Source organism: Lissotriton vulgaris, chromosome 6 (assembly GCF_964263255.1).
Source record: "Lissotriton vulgaris chromosome 6, aLisVul1.2, whole genome shotgun sequence".
Taxonomy (NCBI): Eukaryota; Metazoa; Chordata; class Amphibia; order Caudata; family Salamandridae; genus Lissotriton; species Lissotriton vulgaris.
The window spans coordinates 75409924-75424828 of record NC_141694.1 but is presented as its reverse complement, the minus strand read 5'-3'; positions in this window follow the sequence as shown (position 1 = coordinate 75424828).

Here is a 14905-nt window from a genome sequence, read left to right as displayed (position 1 = left end):
ACCCATACAAGCATGTATGGCGGAAATCCGGTAGTGTCGATGTTGACCCCGAGAGCATCCCAAAGTCCGAACACAGTCTCACCATCCAAGAAAGGAGAGTCACACAATCCGGCAAGCGCCGAGACATCGCCGGGGCAGCCCAAAAAATAAATCGGCGTTGTTTCCCCAGCCGCAAGTGGACATGTGCCCCGAAGAGACACTCGCATGTACAACCGTGCTGTCCAGAGCGAGCACAGGAGCCGGGTCTTGCGGCGGCTCCCGGAACCTAGGCGTAGCTGGAGCTCTCTTCGTGGACATAGTAGCGGGCACGTCAGCACTCTGTTGAGATCGAACTGTGCCCGTTTGGAACGGCGGGACAGCAATGGCGGCCATCCTTCTTCCCAAGTCCCGGGCATTACAGATCAGGGTCTCGTGCAGGATCGTTAGAGCAGCCAATACGTCCCTGGACGTGGGCTCCTTTTCGCGCCGCCAGTACCCCGGTCTTATCCGCACAGCAGCTGTTCGACCTGGACGTGGTCCGCAGAGGAGGGCGCCGGCCGCCATCTTAGCCAGTCCGGCCTCGTCCCCCTTCACCTCACCTCAGGGACCGGGCCCCAAACCAGGGCGCTAAAGGATTCACAACCGGGACTCAAAACTGCAAGGCAGGCTCCCCGGAGAAGAGACACCAAAGGGCTAAACAAAATCTCTGCCGCTCCCGGGGAGCCGCCCGCCGATTCCGGAGGCAATCCTTGATTATGCCCGGACACAGAAACTGGGGAGGGGGCCAGATATCGTGCAGCCCCCTCGACCCTGCTTTGCCACGCAGCCCCCAAGGCACTCCGCTAAGTGGACTGGGTCGTCACTGCCGCCATCGGCCCATCAAGTCACCGGCACCCTCCGACCGACTCCTCACCGCCATGCATATCTCAGTCGACACCCCAGTCCCAGCACCGCGAGGGCCTCAGAACAGTCGGGGACATTTCTCCGGGTCTGCCGCACGTAGAAGCCTCAGGAGCAGACGGTAAGTGATCGTTCTCCTTCGCCTACTTAAATATGCCGTCACGGCTCAGGATAAGTGCCAGGATGTATGCGCGGGGCGAGAGGGCTCACGGAGCCGAGCGTCTATGCGGCCATCTCGGTCGCTGGCTTGGCTCCTCCCCCTCATGCCTGCACTATCTTGATTAGCATTATAAAAATTCACCAAGCCAACACGGCAATTACCTCCGGATAAAACTAGGCCCATCACACCTGTATGCTGTGATTCAATTCTTCGTACTTCACAGGGTATAAGAATAGAGACAAAGATCACAAGACCCCCCTTAGGCCTACCCCTTATTGATGGTAAGGCTGGCACATAGAAGGCTTTGTACCCTTCCAGAAACAGGTCGCACCCTACCACCCATGTTTCTTGTAGGCAGATGATCATAAATTGTTTTATATAGGTCACCCAATTTCCATCAGACATTTTGGCCGCTAGGCCTGCAATGTTCCATGAGACAACATGGCATCCAGACGCTATACCCTGTGGGTTTTCTGTGTTTATAGATTCACCTGTAGCCACAGTGCCCTGAGCCGCAGGTGCCCCCCGTCAATCACACAGCTCAAGACCTGAAAGCGCTTCATACCTGTTCTGTGTGTTGACGTTGGACCCATATTGATAGCGACCAGCAATATTATTCCTATTGTAGATTTCGTTCAAGCCACCTGAACCACAGGGATTGGTGATATTATATATAAATTGTACGTCCTGAACTGGTGTATGTGGTTCAAACACCCGCCTGGTTAAACTCTGTTGGGGTGTGGGTTTGCACAAATGTGCATAAAAATATCCCAGTGGGCGCACACATATACTATTCTCATTATATACTAATGAGGAGGCTCTCAAAAGGACAGTTGCCACATGCTGGGGATGTTTAAAATTTATAACTATGCAATCCCCAGAACCTATCTTTTTGGAAGGACCCACCCAATTTACACGCCTTACTGCCATTATCTGTTCAGAATATGAAATGGGGAAGCCACAATTTTTGTTAAGCCACGCCACTGCCTTATTTTTCAAAGAGGCGTGGGATTCATCATAAGGAGAGGCGGGATGGGTACCACAAGGTGGGACATTAGTTAATACTGCCACAAACGGTGCGCAATCCGTTGGTAAATTTAGATAATGGTTATACCTGGGGGGTCTAGGGGCTCTACTACTTTGGGGGGCTATGTTAGGTTGTAGCTGCGAAATAGTTGCCACAGGGGCAACCAAAGGGTTAGGTGTTTCAGTCACAGTGGCAGCTGCTGCAACAGTATTCCCCTTCCCCTTGTTCAGCTGATAATTAGCTTTCACAACTTCCTTCCCTTTTCCCCCAGAGTGTACTCATTCCCCTGTATTTCTGATCCTGGAGACCAAATTCCAGTCTTACCTGGGCAGGCGAGGCGCATTTCGGCAGATCAAAAACAGATATATAAATTTTTGACTGTAACTCATTCTGTAGATGCGAGTCTTTGCCACACCAAGGGACCAAGCCGTAGGACAAACTGGGCGGCCATTACTTTTAGCAAATGGGAATAGTTCGGGCAGTCCAATTTTTTACGAATTAATCTATAGGCATAGATCAGCGACTGAGCCTTGGCTCTGAGGGCCAGTTTATGTTCTTTGTGAATTGTGCTCTGCCCGATACTTACGCCCAAGTATTTATCTGAACTTTTTTCTTCAACGTGAGCCCCGTTGACCATCCATTTGAACTTTAGTTTTCTACTATCAATTAGGCGGACGATTTTTGTTTTCCTTTTATTTAGCTCCAGCTGTTCCTTGACCAAGTAGGATACCAGATTATTAATTGATCTCTGTAACCCCACTGGGGTTTGGCGCAGCAAGACTGTATCGTCTGCATATTGTAGGATTACAATCGGCTTGTTAGCCAATTTCGGGGGGTGACAGTCTGGTTTTTCTATGTATGGGGCTATGTCAGATAAATACAGGTTAAAGAGGCTGGGGCCAGGACACAGCCTTGTTTCAAACCGCTTTGTGTGTGAATACTTGCGGTGGTACTCAACCCATTTCCCAGCTTAACTCTTGTCCAAGTATCCGTATATAAGGTGATAATGGCGTTGAGCAGTACATTCGGCAAGCCCCATCTGTTGAGTTTTTTCCATAGGTAATTCCTGCTCACTCTATCAAATGCAGATTTAATGTCCACAAAACAGGCGAACAGGCGGAGTTTCCTTCTTTGCGCTTCTTCCGTCAAAAGTGCTAGAGTTGCGAGGTTGGATTGAGTGCCCATGCCTTGCCTAAATCCTGTCTGGAATTTGGGAATGATGTTTTTTTCCTCCATCCAGCCTTGCAGGTGGATTAGTAGGCACGAAGCATGCAATTTTGCTTCCACATCAATCAGTGAGATTAGTCTGTAGTTTCCCGGCTTACAGTGATCTCCCTTTTTGAATATGAGGTGGATGATGGTCCCCCTTCAAGAAGCCGGGATGTTGGAATGCGAATAAATCTCATTGAAGACTGGGGTGAGGATTGAGGACCACAACTCTGGGTTATTCCTGAATATTGCATTCAGTATACCGTTTGGCCCGGCCGCTTCCTGAGACTTTAGTTTCATTATAAGTCTACTTAGCTCTTTTGCGTTTGTCAGGGAGCTTTGCTCATTGATGAGAGAGTTCAATTGAGATGTAATGTCTTCTGCTGCAACCTGAATGGATGAGGCCTGGGCTTCCTTATGTTTGTGGTGTGGCCCCTGAAGTAATTGTTTGGGACCCGTCGTAGATTTATTAAACAAGGTTTTTACGTGGGCAGTCCATATATCAGCACCAATTCCTGCCTCTGGCTGAAGTGTTGGACCGGCTGTTAATGTGTTGACAATCCCCCAGAAGTTGCTGCTGTTGGGTTTTTTGCTGGCAGATAATAGTTGCAGCCAGATAGATTCTTTATACGCTTTTTTTGCTCTTTCCAAGTTCCTTCTGTATCTGCTCCCTAGTATTTGCAACTTTGATTTTTCTTGTTTTGGACCCTTTTCTCCCACTCGAGATAGGCGTCGCACTTCTCTCGCGATCTCTCTTTTTTGCCCTTGAAAATCTAGATTGAACCATGGATCCCTTCTGGCGACTTTTATTGAGCTCCGTTGCGTGGAAACCGGGAAATTTAGGAGCAAGAACTCGGCCAGTCGCTCCCAATCAAAAGATTACGTGAGCATGTTCTTGTACAGGGCCTTGGATTTATTTGAAGGCCTTGACTTTCTCCTCAATGGATTGTGGGGCCACTCCTCGCCATTTTACTTTACGCAAATTGAACGTTTCTGGCGGCTGCATGATGGTAGTGCACTTTTGAGCGATTTTTGTTTTATTCTTCAGGTTCAAAGTCAATGGAAGGTGGTCACTTTCAGCTCGTGGGATGATTCTAAAGTTGTTTATCTGTGGAAACAGGTTATTGCTGATTATTATGAAGTCTATTGTCGAGGCGACCTTTCCACTCAAGTATGATGCCGCAGGAGGCGAATCCCCCGGAGCTTTACCGTTCATGATTGTCATGTCGAGTGCTGCTAGTTTGCAAACAAGCTCGGACGCGCCCTGTGAAGATTTACTGTTTCTTCCCCGTTCAGTCGTTAGAAGATTGCTGTTAAAGTCGCCTGAGATCACCATATGGCAATTCATCTGGCTTTTCTGCAATGCGTTTAATAACATTATTAGGGTTATATATTTACTGTTCTGCTTCTTTTTCTCCGGGTGGATATAAACGTTGATTAGGAGGAGTTGTGTAGTCGGTTCCTTGCTGCTTACCTTGATCACTTAGATCCAGTTAGCCCCTGTGTCTAATTCTTCCGTTTCCCAGTTCAATTTTTGAGTAATGAAAGTTGATAAGCCCCCTATAGGATGGCCATAATTTGAATGTCTTTCTGCCAGGCAATGATGTTCAATGAAACCGGGTATTGAGCTTGCCCCCATGTTCCATGTTTCTTGAAGCAAGATTATTTGTTGTTGCATAAGGAATGTTACAGTTTCTTAGTCTTGGCCCATGTCCCTGAAGCCATGCACGTTCCACAAACAGAGCGAGATGTTGGTTGATTGGGTATCTTCCCTCGCCAATCTAATAATTTTACTTTCTTGTTTAGGAATACTTATTGCAGCACATACATTTTATACAAGAATCACGCTGGTTCAATAAAATATTGAAAACATCCCTCTGTGTATTTCTTGCTTATTTTTCTGAGAATGCTAGAGCACAAGTGCCTGAGCACAAGGGTTATAGATCTGTTACCACGTTTCCTGGGGGACCAGGGTTGTTACCAGAAATCCTTTGCTGCCCTACTAGGTTTAGGGGTACTTATGGTGGCACTGTGAGCTAGCTGGTCTATAGGACAACATATACTGAGGGGGTGCATAGAATCAGTCTGACACCATCCCAAAGCCTATGCTGTAGTGTAGTTCCTATATTTCCAATAGGCTCTGCGCATTGGAATAACATATACTATAGTTTAGACATAGGACTGAGGTCAACTAGGTCTCTATCGTATATATTAAACTTAATTGTGAGTGCCAGCTAGCTCAGAGGTCACTAGAAACTTTCTTGAATAAACAAGAAGGGATTAGTTTCTGACAACCACATAAACATGACAACTTTGTTTCCCAAGAATAAGAAATCAATCTCTAGAGTCGTGGAAACAATAGATAACTATTTTACTCAGTCAATCGTGCATGCTTCGTTTCACCCGAGGTGCTGAGAAAATTGAGAAATGGGCGTTTTCAATAAAAGGTGTTTATTGAACAGTCTTCTTTCTCAAGCATAAGAAATGTACTGCTACAATCGTTATACTGGTTATAAAGTACAGGGTATATAATTCGAAAAGTATTATAAAGCAGTACTGTAAAAGCATGATATGGTTTCTAAGCCATAAGTTGCCTAAAACGTATAAAATACATACAGTAATAAAATAATGACTAAAAGTACTCAACTGGTGCTTCTAAAATACGCCTACCCCACTGTACCTAACCTAAGTCTAGTACAAGGGAAGAAGTAGGTGAGGAGTAGCTTAAGTTTAGTATTTCTCTGCCAAGGATCTCTCCAAGAATTCTCTAAGGGTCTAATCAGCTCCGTACCTTGGTTTTAGAATGAAGGAGGTCTTGTACCTCTCTCTCAGGACTCAATTTCCCAGCAACCCGCAAGGGTAGCCTGGAAACACTGGAGCTGGATTTCTCGGCAGGAGAAAAGACAGCGTCTCTCAGTGCGTCAGCTGGAGGGTCGGCTTCCTTAGGTACTTGCTGCTGCAGGGCATCGGGCAAGTAGTTAGTCTATCGGCTCCAAACCAACTTGTGTTTGTCTGGGCAAATGTAGGCATATTTATACTTTGAAGGTGCCAAGTTTGACATATGATTGGACTTAATAACGTCACTCAAAGACTCAGTTCTTTGAAAACTACATGATTTCCTAGATAAATTAGTATTCAGGCGAGGGGAAGTCCCTAGCTGCTGAAGGCGGGTTTTTGTAAGAAATCGTTGTTGATTCTTGGAACTTAGTGGAAGTAGCCATGCCGTATTTGGGCTGTATAGGCTCAGTCCAAATAGGGTAATGATTTCTATGCCTATATAAGGATCGGGTCATTTATACCTATATAAGGTCATGAATCAGGAAAATTACACTAGGGTTCTAGATTCATTTACAACACCCACTCCACGATATTGAGTTCAATAAACTAAATGTATAAGCACTTAGCATATCTAAGGCATGTGTTTACAATCCCACCCCAAAATACATGAAATGCACTTGAAATGGTTGTACAAGAAAAAATGAGCATTTCTACAGTACGCATTTAAGGAAATTATGTTATTCAAAGCATAAAACATGATGTCTGAAATGCAAACTGAATGAATCATGTAATTATATTTATGAAAATGACTCTTAAATACAGAAGAAAGGTCGAGACCATTTCATAACATAACATAACATATCAATAGTTTATAGTATTGAGGACAAGGTCCCCCAATTTTTTTTTGTTTCTCTAGGAAGTGTTCAAAAAGAATTTCTTTTTCTCTAAGAATAGTTCTACTTTAAGTAGATTACTTTGTGCCAAAAATAAACTCAATGTTTTGGAGAGAGGAAAGAAAATGCAATCGTTTGAGAAAAATAGAGTTCCAAAGTTAGAAATCTTTGTTTTGAAAACGGGAAGGCCGAATTTCAGAGTTCAGGGAACGCTGTGTGCATGAATCAAGAGTTATTCTCGGTGTCAGGAGAAAACATCAGATCGTCTAGGCTGGCAGAGAAATCGTCTAGCACAGTAGGTGAAAGTGGAACTATTTCATCAAGTAGATCAAATGTGCACAGATGAGAAGTATTGCCGTCAGCGCCAGGTGGCGTGTTAGGTGTGTGCATTTCAGATGGTACCTGTGTGCCTGTTGATACTCGTATCTCACCCTCAGTTAGACTTACTGGTGAGACCTCAATGAATGCCGTCGTCAGGATTGGTAGCCGTTGGGGACAACATGATGCATGAGTCGTTACCGGACCTAGCAAGGCGTCGACATCCGATGGCAGTACCAATGGAAGTGTAAGACAAATGTCCAACACGCATTCCTCTCTGCAAAGCAGGCATCGTAGAACAGGTAAGATGCAATCTTGCCAGATTGGTCTGAACGATAGAAACCAAGTTGTGTTCAGATCTCTTAAATGAGCCAAGCCAAGAATCTGTGTAATTCTCTCACGATACCTCATGGCAAGGAGGCATTGTTCCATGGTTTTCCTGGTATTGCTGGTGACCGGACCTGCCATATTGGAGCAGAAGGAATAAAAATAGAATTCCTGCTACGAGTCCCAAAATGAGAGGCAGACCGCCGAACACAGAGTGCACAAAATTTGGAAAAATGCAGAGGACTGCTTCAAATGGTGTTAACAGTCCCGAAAAAATCGTCTTAAATATTTGACTTAACATTTCTGCGAAATGTACTGGGCAGTTTGTTGATAATAATGCATGTCTCTCCGCAGAAGTCCTTGCAACTTGCAGATACGTTTCTTTAGACGAGGTCAGTGGCACAGTTTTTTGCAAAAGAATGACTTTCATTCTGCTTAAAGTATCAGTTTCTATAGAAGAGATATTCAGTGAAGGCCATATCTCCGTCTACCTGTCTGTCTTGCTCTTTGGATACAATACTTGCATACAAAAAGTGACCCTGGATGACACACTAACGAAATACGTTTTTCCTGGCAACATGCCACAACAGCTGTGGTCATTGAGCATAACGTAGCTGCCATTGGATAGCTGCCTGAAAATTGGTTCTATCACTGTGGAGGGTGTACCATGCAGGTGGCAGGGGAGGTTATTTGCAGATCCTTTGCAGGCTCTGTGTAAATTAATACCTTGGCACAAAAGTGTACCACTTAATGAGTTCTTACAATTTTACCACTAAGGAATACCTCTTTTCCCCCACTCCAACATTTGTGTGTGTATGGTAAAGTCCAGATCGACTTAATGTATTCTTTACCCAACCTTTCATACAGGCCCGCTGGTATATGCTGTAGACAATACTGAAATTGGAAAATCGTCACTGGCATTGTGATGATGCCATGTATTATCCAATCAACGACAGGCTTCTCAGAAACTGTCAATGGTAATCTTTCCAGTTTTTCAATGCTCAGCACGTATAGTCTGCTCCTCTTTGAGCGAAAGAGATTTGTTTATCTGTAAGGTTAAATACAGCAAACAAGGACGATGTGGTGATTAGACGCCATGGCACGTAGCCTGAACGAAGATTTTGTAACGTCCAGCCTAACTGCGTTATAGAACGTAATTGAGACTGGCCATGTTGTAACATTAGCAACTCCTGCTCTATTATGTCAATTTCAGAGCATACAATGCTGTCCAAAGAATATATTCTGGAGGACAGAGTTGTTAACTCATTGTCCACTACAGAGAGAGCTTTCTCTAAATTAATACGATCAATTTCTCGTATTCTGTCTGCAGTTTCCATTTGCGTTATTTTCCAAGCTTCGTTGTACGCAGCGTATATACCAGGGTATATGAAACGTTTTTGACGTGGTTTGCAAGGCCCCATTAAGAAATCTCGCAAATCATTGCCTTCTGTAAATAAAGATGTGTTGTTTTATTTCTGGAAGTGTAGATGTCTGTAGCCACTCAAGGCATAGTTTTCCTACACTGTATGTTGTTACTATCCCTGGATGTTGTCTCTGGGAATATCTTTGATCTGGCCTTTTCATTTTGAACCCCTGTGTTTTGTTCAGTAATCTATCTTGACAGTTATTAGTGTCTGTGGGCCAGATTAACCATTTTTTCCAATCAGGATTAGCTCTGTTGTGTTTTAAAATATATGGTACGTCTACCTCCTTTTCTGTAGTATCATTACTCTCAGATATGGGTTTAGGTATAGACAGTTAATTTAAATCTTTTATCTTAGCCAGGCCAAGACAAGAAGTTTGTTGAACAGTGTAATTTAAAAACATTATTTGTTCTGGTATAATGCAGGCTCTGAACAGGGCTTCTAAACCTTGCACCTGCCAGTCTTTCGTGCCCTAGACAGGTTTTGTCTCAATGTTGTCTTTCCAAAAGTCAAAACCTAGTGTAGACAGCTGAGCATAAAAGTTTGCAGAATACATTTGTTTAGTATTGGTCAACATTGTTTTCATTCCTGTCTTATGTACATTTTTGAAAGAAAACGTTTCTGGATTTTTCACATTAAAACCTGAGAAATATGGAAACTTTTCATAAAATGTTTTTGAGCTGTCCTTTGGCGGCGCTGGACAATGTTCCCATTGATTATATGTAAAAACATTCCTAGGGCTTGCAGATTTATGCAAATAATGGTGACCATAGTGATTAAAACAATACATTTGTTCATAATCTGATGAACCTTCTAAGTATTCATGTTCTGTAAATTTAGCTCACATTTCTAAGTCTGTCATCATGTTTCAAAGTCCCAATCATCAGAAAATGTGCTGGGTGATACAAAGTCACTCAAAGAAACCTTGATTTGGTGTGGAATCTTCAGCAGTTCCACCGGGCCATAGATATCATAATCAGTTCTGTCCCATGCTATACCACCAGGTATAGGAACGGCTGTGATGTTCACTGATGAGAGGTCTCTTCGTTCACAATGAGATGATTTGTGAGGCTTCAGGAGCAAGTTGATTTTCTTACTTGCTGTGTCCATTGTACTGTATTTTCCATCTATCATTTTTCCCAAGCTTAAAACCAGAATGAGCCAGAGCAGGAGGAAAAGTACACCTAACACAATCCAAAATTCAATCCATGGTGAAATCAGATATGTTTTTTCAAGTTGATGAAAGAGTTCTGTTATTTTTTCTTTGAAAGTTTTATTTGCTGGCGTTTCTTCAGGTTCACTGGGATCCTCAGAGAAGGTATCAAAGTTGATAAAATAGCCAGAGGCAGTTCTGTCAATTGTTGCAATTGCATCAGGCTTGTTATTAATCTTTGGAGCTGCTTCTTCCTTTGTCATATTCGTATAGTCAGAGGCTACATCATTGTAGACAGGTGTTTCTTGACAAACTGTTATTTGGGTCTCAAGAGGCACTAGTTCCATGGCTTTATTGCATAGTCCTTCTTTTCTTACTGCAGGTTTATCAAAGGTGATAAGTCTTTCAGTTTGAACCTCTTGGATAGTAGCGGGATTTGGTCTTCTGCTACATCTTGGGAGTCCTCTGGGCCTACTACTTATTATTGGCCACATGTTGTGGTTTGACCAGGTCGATGGACACAACTCTGTTCTCCCTTTTACCAGCAAGGGGCGGTAGTACTACTGATCTTGTTCTGTGGATTGCTAAGACAGGTACTGCTTTTCTGTAAGAAGGCCCAAATTCCTTCTTTACCGTGATCTTTTCCCTGACTAGATCCCCAATCTTTAGAATCCAGACAGGCCTTGCTGGGACAGGTGGTTTTTCTTCAGTGGCCGTTGGCTTCTGTGTTGTGTTACTCAGACTTCTTCTTGTTTCATTTAAGTCCTGTAAAACAGCCAAACGATCTTTGACATCAAAGGGTTTTTGTTCCACCACTGAAGTTTGACAATTGAGGTATTCGATTATCATTCTAGTACCAAACAGTAATTCATATGGAGTGATTCCACCCAGAGAATTTCTTGGCAGATTGTTAAGACTACTTTGGACACTTATTAGATGTTTGACCCACCCATCACCGAACCTAATACCTTAGCTGTTATGGATTGCTTTATATCCCCGTTTTTTCTTTCCACTACGGCATTACCCTCAGGATGGAAGGGACTAGAATACCGCAATGCAACGCCCAAGCTAGCCATGGCCTCTTTGTAAGCTCGAGAGTTAAACGCAGGACCCTAGTCAGTATGTAGCATGCCGATTGCGTATGTGCCGATAAAGACTCTCAAATCCTTTATAACAGTTCTGGCGTTAGCCAAGCGCTGGGGCCACATCCAAATGAATCTTGTCCTAGTAGTTGTGGGACCGCATCTATCCATGGTGACGTCTGCGTGTAGAAAGCCTGATGCTGTCTAACAATGGTGTCTGGACTGGGCTGGCTATACTGTAGTCAGGTACCTGGTGGTTTTCGAAGCTATGATCTTTGTAACAGGTGTCACAGTTAATTCCGAATTTGTAAACTTCATCGCTCATTCCCGGCCACCAGTAAATCTCTTCTAATTCTATTAGAGATTCTAAGATCCCTCGATGTCTCAGACCCTCTCCCATATGTGCTTCGTGTACCAAAGTACCTCTCATGTTCCTGTTTGGAATTACTCTGTCTCCCACTCCAGGGATTCGAGCAAAAGGAAAAGAGTTTGCATCAATTATGTATGTATTAACAAGTGGATAGTTCACAGGTAACGCTGCATAGCTACCTTCCATTGAGGCTTAGACTGTTAGCATTGTTTCACCATCTATTACTCTTTTCGAGCGAGCGATTGTAGCTATGGAAGCCGTTTGCACAGCTGCCTTCGCGGCTTCATCAGCCAATGAATTCCCTGCAACGTGAATGCCATCACGCTGATGACTCAGTGTGTGAATCACATGAGTCTTTTGTAGTTCTTTCTGTAAAAGAACTATTTGTTCCCAAAGCATTTTATGCTTGATTGTGCCACCTTTTGAATTTTTGAACCCGTTTTTAACCCAGCTCTGCAAGTGTTCGTTGTAAGATTCAACGCAGAAATATGAATCGCACACTATTAGTGTGGGGAATTCGCGATCTGTATTTTCAAGCCATCTTGAAAGCCTGTGGTTCATCTCGCTGAGCTGTACAGTCTACGAGTGATTGAGTTTTAGTGACCATAGGTCTAAATTTACCTTCGCGCCAGCGACCTTTAACAATCGCGCATGCAGCACTATAGGCTTGTTTACCCCCAATTGCGGGCTGTGCTGATCCGTCTGTGTAGATTATACATCCGTAATGTTCTTGAGGTATCATCTTGGTCGGCAGAGGACATTCGTGTTCGTATTGTAAAAATGTTTGTGTTTTCAAGTAGGGGTCAAAAACATATTCAACGTCTGTTGCAGCAAGAGAGTTAACCCATTGTATCCATCTCGGATGTAAAGCTTTTGCATATCGAATGCTTGCTTTCGTCACTGCCTCTAAGGCAGGTACAGGTGTGACGATCATTATTCGTTTTCCCTGTGCGAGAGCTCTCTCTTTTGCTACTGCAGTTTGAACCGCTGTCAGAATTTTTTTCTGTAGAAGTGAATTTTATTTCAGCTTGTGTGTACAAGTGTGATTTGTATGCTACTGGTACCTTTTCACCTTCATTAAAGGTTAGGTATGTGAATCCGCATCTTCCTGGGATGATTCGGATCACAAGGTTGCGCACATTGTCGCGTGTTTCTGTGTTTTTGCTAACATATCTGTTTGCACTGAACGCAAAATTTCTGTGTGGTTTTGAGTCCAATTAGTTGGTTTAAAATCAGGTTTGATTAATTCGTAGAGAGGTTTAACCCTTTCTGCGTAATTCAGAACATAAGTTCTTCCGAAATTCAGGAAACCTAGAATTGACTGTAAGTTTTTCAGCGTCTTTGGAGGTTGGAGCAGCGCACATTTCTCTAGAAAGTTAGCTGCCAGGCTTTTGCCTTCACTTGATAACTCGTAGCCTAGAAATAGGGCGTTGAGGTGGGCAATTCGTGATTTCTTAAAATGGAATTTATACCCTTCAGATGCGAACCAGAGTATTATGGTGTTCACTCTTTTCAAGTGCACGTCCAAATCATCGTCTGTAAGATAGATGTCATTGACATAAGATAATGCCTCATCATCGTACGTTTGTAGTAACTCTGTTACTCTGGCTGAAAATAACCCTGGACTATTCTTGAATCCCTGGGGGAGATGGCAAAATTGTTGCTTTGTCCCCATAATAGAGAAAGCGGTCAAATGCCTACTTTCAGGTGCAATATTTTGACAGAAAAACCCATTCGAAATACCTAATGTGGTTTAATATTTTTTCCGCACAATGTTATTCATCAATGCTGCACTGTGTGCATTTTGTACTGCAAATGTTTTGCAACAGGAGTTTAAATGTCTGTAATCCAATACTAGACAATATGAATTGTCTGGTTTGGAGACAGGAAACAAAGGATTGTTCATTGACGAGGTGCATGTTTCAATCACCCCTTGGTATTCAAGTTGATTTAAAATCTCCCTGACTTGTTTTTTAGTTTCTTGCTTAACTGGATACTGCCTTTGTGCAGTAGGTTGATTTTTTAACTGTATTTTATGGTGAGGAGAGTCCTCATCCCATCATACATGATTTTTATATAATGATGGAGCCTGATCTACTGTCCATTTTCTGGCATATGTGTATTTTTTATGAATTGGAATGTGATTTGAGAAGGCTGGCATAATTATCTCTTCGCCATGTGGGCACTCCCTGACAATTTCAGGTGGCCAGTCTTGTTCAGCCAGAAGAATGTCATAGCCCTTAGAGAGCTTCTCCCAAAAGAGTGCTCTTATTTTTCTAGTTATGTCCCCCTCCATACGGAGTGTTATTTCATATAACTTGTGGGGTACACTAACCCTGGTGTCTGCAGTTTCAACTTGAATGGATTCATTCAAGTCCACTGTCTCCAGATGATCCTTCAGGATCTTGCGAACTATGGTGACTTCTGCTGCGCTTTCTACCATTGTCTGAGCCCACTCCCCATTCTTGAGTTGTGTCCTCAAGAACCTCGGCATGTCTGATCTTTACGCTTGCTACCTTCTTTTTGGTGAATTGAGTTTTCTTATTTTTTGGAACGTGCTAATCTTCTTTGGACTTCACGGGTTCATCTTTCTGTTCTGATCGTCCTCTCCTCTTGGATTTCTGCGAGGAAGTCTGAAAGGTACGAGAGGAACGTGTATAAGAATCTTGATATCTATCAGGTTTTCTTAAAGTATCCCTATTTCTAAGGTTATACCTTTTTTCAGAGGGCTCCCGTTGGGGAGATCTTCCTCTGGACTGAGAACGTTTCTATTTAGGAAGTGTCTGTTTAGTATTTTCCCACTTCTTTTTAGGAGTAGTGATGAGATTATTTTAAATAAACACCTTTTCAGGATTTTCTGTTAATTCGGGTTTTACTGGTTTCCCACCCAAACTATCTCTTCCTAATTCTTCATAAGATTTTTCAATAATTCTAGCAAGCTCATATGGTCAGTCTGTTATATCTGTTTCTTTTAACTTTTGGCGGATTGCCACAGATGCTGCTTCACCTCTAATGTTAGCTAATAATATAGCTGAGACCTGTTTGAAATCCTTCAGTAATTTCATACCTAGATTTAAGGCTGGTACTGGACCGTATTCATTTTGAATCTGCCTCAGAAAATCTGGTATTACCGCCAAATACGGGACACCATGTGTTTTGTCTAGATTGAAGCAAAGACTGTACCCCAAGTGTCACAGTCCTCCACATGTGGTGCTAACCCAATTGGTAAACAGATTGTCAGAACTCTGTGTTTCTCATGAGGTGTACTATCAGGGAATACTGCCT